The sequence below is a fragment of the Mus musculus genome, chromosome 14 (assembly GCF_000001635.26).
Source record: "Mus musculus strain C57BL/6J chromosome 14, GRCm38.p6 C57BL/6J".
Taxonomy (NCBI): Eukaryota; Metazoa; Chordata; class Mammalia; order Rodentia; family Muridae; genus Mus; species Mus musculus.
Window position 1 is genome coordinate 65,464,953 of NC_000080.6, and position 3,394 is coordinate 65,468,346.

At 45.1% G+C, this 3,394-nt stretch overlaps 1 long non-coding RNA gene across 2 annotated transcripts; it reads left to right on the plus strand.

The window, feature by feature from the left end:
- Positions 1-844: 844 nt before the first annotated feature.
- 9530047P18Rik lies at positions 845-2,210 on the plus strand. Of its 2 annotated transcripts, XR_383512.3 has the most exons (3): positions 845-868; positions 1,036-1,212; positions 2,065-2,210. It is a non-coding gene; the product is annotated as an RIKEN cDNA 9530047P18 gene (long non-coding RNA). The 2 variants fall into 2 exon arrangements; XR_003951222.1 differs by lacking the exon at positions 845-868 and having other exon boundaries at positions 998-1,212.
- The last annotated feature ends 1,184 nt before the right edge of the window (positions 2,211-3,394 follow it).

Below are 3,394 nucleotides of genomic sequence, written 5' to 3' on the forward strand. Positions count from 1 at the left end.
AAGAATGGAAGGGAGGAGCTGGCTTCTGGCAGTTGGAGGGAAGAGTAGACTGTAGAATAAACGTGCAAGTGAGGATGGAGCTGATGGGCTGGGTGACAAAACTCAGCATCACAATAGAGGGAACAAAAAGCTAGCTCTAGGATGAAATTTTGAAATCTGCAAAACAACTCCGCATTACACTGATATGTGCCACACTCAAGTACTCGAATTGCTAAATATGCGCATACATGAAGAATTCTGAATTCAGGATAGGGAAAAAGATGGTTCAGGCTGGGTCTCAACTACTGCAGTGTTGAACTGTAATCAAGGAGGAGGCATATGGAGAGAAGCATTGGTATTCAACAGACACAACCAAGGTCTTAGAGTGGAAAGAAATGGCTTGGTAGAGAGCCTTCTGAGGGCTACCTGCACTGTAGCTGATTATAGGGACTCTGGATAAGTCTAACTGACCTCTTCTGGACTTCCCTCCCTAGAATAGAGAAGTTCTGGCTTATCTCTACTGTTCCTGGAGCGTTCCTGCAAAAATCCTTTATTTTTTGTGAATGAATAACTTAATCATGTTGGGAATTCTCCTAATGAGGGATTCCTTTGAGTAGACAATGTGTAACCTTTATTAATAGGATAAATTACAGAAGATCTTTTGGGGTAGCCATAGTTGAACTTTGTAGGTGTGGTTGAGGTAGAGATGGAGCAAAGTTGGAGGCGGTCTCTCTGCGGTCTCTGCAGTCTGCACACTCTCTTAGCCGTCTCTCCAGCTCATCCTGGGATGTTTTATCTGTCCTTACTCCTTTCCCCTTCTTCCTCTAGCCATACTCTGCTGCTGCTGTCTACACAATCTTCCCCCTTCTATCCTTTCTTTTTTCCTTCAGTGAGTATATTTCTTGGACTATGTCTGTGCTTGTTTCTCTCCTGTGCCTGTTTCTCTTCTTTGTGTTTCCCCAGTGATGCCTATGGGCAGGGGCTGACAGGAAATAACTCTGTTGAAAGAGCTGCTCATCTTCTTGTTAATAATGCTTCTTCCATGTCTTCCTGAAGGAAGAGATTTTGTCCTGAGTGGAGTGTGGCAAGAGAGAGATTCTGCTTTTCTCGGGAAGCTCAGCTATATACCAGCTTCTCCACGATGCCAGAGTGAGAGAGACCACTGCTGATCGTGCTGAGGCACAGCTGAAAGAGTTCCTTTCAGGGAAGCAGATCCAAAAATGGAGTCACTGGGTAAGCAATCTGACCTTGCAGCTCAGATATGATTCTATTTTGGAAAGCTCGAGAGCAGCAGTTCAGTAGAGAGAAAAATCCTCATTTCAGACAGTCATAACTTTTTACTGTAGCATGCCTTTGCCAAATGGTATCAAAAAGAAAAATAAACATCAGGAAAAAAATAGCTTGACTTTTCCCAAAAGGTCTCTGTGGTCCCTTTCCGAGGCCGAGTTCTCTCTGCTGGACTGGGGAATGAGCTCTGGGTTTACTTAAGCTGTGGAACTATCAGCACTCTACACATGGACAGAGGTGTAGGCCAAGAGGCTGAAGAGTGAAATAGAGGTGTTTCGGGGCAGCTGTCCTGAGGGCCAGTCAAGGTATCGAGAAGAGCTAGTGCTTCTCCTTGGACTTGGGGCTCAGAAGCGTCAGAAACTAGCTTACAGGGTGTGAGTCTCTGGGTAGGCTCTGTGTGTGTGTATGTGTGTGTGTGTGTGCGCGCGTGCACACACTTGCGCATTTGTAGGGGGTGGGTGCACGTATGTATGTATGTATGCTTATGTGTGCACATGTGTATGGAGGCTGATGGACAGCCTTAGGTGATGTCCATCAGAAGCTGCCATCCTTGGGGTTTTTTTGAGTGAGGGTCTCACCCTAGCCTCCCTGGTTATGTATTAACACCAGAGTTGTGTCTATGGCATGTTAACCTTTATTTTGATCCAATTGTATAAGAGGTCTCTCTTTTCCCCCTCTCTCACACACATATGTATTCTATGCAGAGTGTAGACAGATTCCCTTCCCTTTGAAAATAGCCTCATGCTTGTTTCCTGTGCGCTTGGTTTGACCCTTGCTATTCCTTGCTGTTCCTGACAGCTCTTGTCTGCCAGGTTGTACTCTGGGGTTCCTGACCCACAGCTCTGCTGTGCCTATGCATTCCTGCTATCCTGCCTGAGTTTGAAGACAGCCTTGGCTACATCATGAGATCCTGTCTTAAAATAAAATTTCTTTTCTTTTTGGTCTGAATATTGTATTTTCTTAGCTTGTGAACTATTCAAACAAGATGGCAGACAGTGAAAAATGGAGACTTAAGGTATATTTGCGATGCGCCTTGAATTGGATCATCAGTAAGTTGGGTGTGAAGGTTGCAGAGAGTTGGGGTTATGATGAGGAACATTCTGGAATGAAGAAGCACAGGCTCCTATGTGGCAATGTGTGAGACTACAGTGCTTTGGCATCTGCATTGGAGAATATGGTGAGAAAGAAACAAAGAAAGCAACAAAGAGCCTTCTTAGGTCACATCTAAGCATCAAGGCTCAAAATAGGGTTGTCAGCTGTATCAACATCACATCGGAGATGCTGACTATGGGCATTGAGGAGACAGCCAACGAAGGAATTCCCTACCAAGTCTGATGACTGGAGTTTGGAGCCCAGAACACAAATGTGGCAGGAGAGAACCATTGTCCTCTGGCTTCCATATGTACCCCATGGGGCTCCTATCCGTGTGTATACATGCACATTTGGGAAGGGATGGGAGGGGATAAAAGAGAGAGGCAAGTTGTTAGTATCCACACCAAACTACTAAGTCAGAAACTGAGAGCAGTCCCAACACAACTTTTCTTTTTCCATCCAGTGACCCTTCAGGTGTTACAAGTGTATTTACAAATGGAAGAAAGAAAAAGAAAGCAGAAATCACTTGAAGCCCTGCCCTTGTGGGGTAAATGCATCTCTTGTATTACAGATGGGGTGACTGAGAATCTCCTAGGAGATTTGTAAAGCACACCTCTGAGTGGACCTTCAGTGGCATCTTCAGAGATGATTAGATTGAGAGGGCTCTGATTAATGGATGGGTCACACCTGTGATGGGTTCATGATACAGCAGCCTTATTGGGAGGCAGTGGTAGAAGGTGGGATGTGGGACTTACATGGAGGGGGTATATCCTGGATGCTCTATTTTGCCTGAGATCTTGTGTTCCTTTTCTCTACTTTCTGTCCACCATAGGTTGAACACCCCGCTCTTCCCAACCCTCTCCTACATAATAAACTAAGCCTCTGCAATACCCTTACTTCTTGGAGATGTTTATGTAAGGGTTTCTGCCACAGTGAAGAGAAATGGAAGTTAATACAGCTGCTAGGACCAGACATTGAGTTAGAGACACAAATGGCTTCCTTGTGGGGGCTGTTGTCCTGAAGCATTATAGATCTA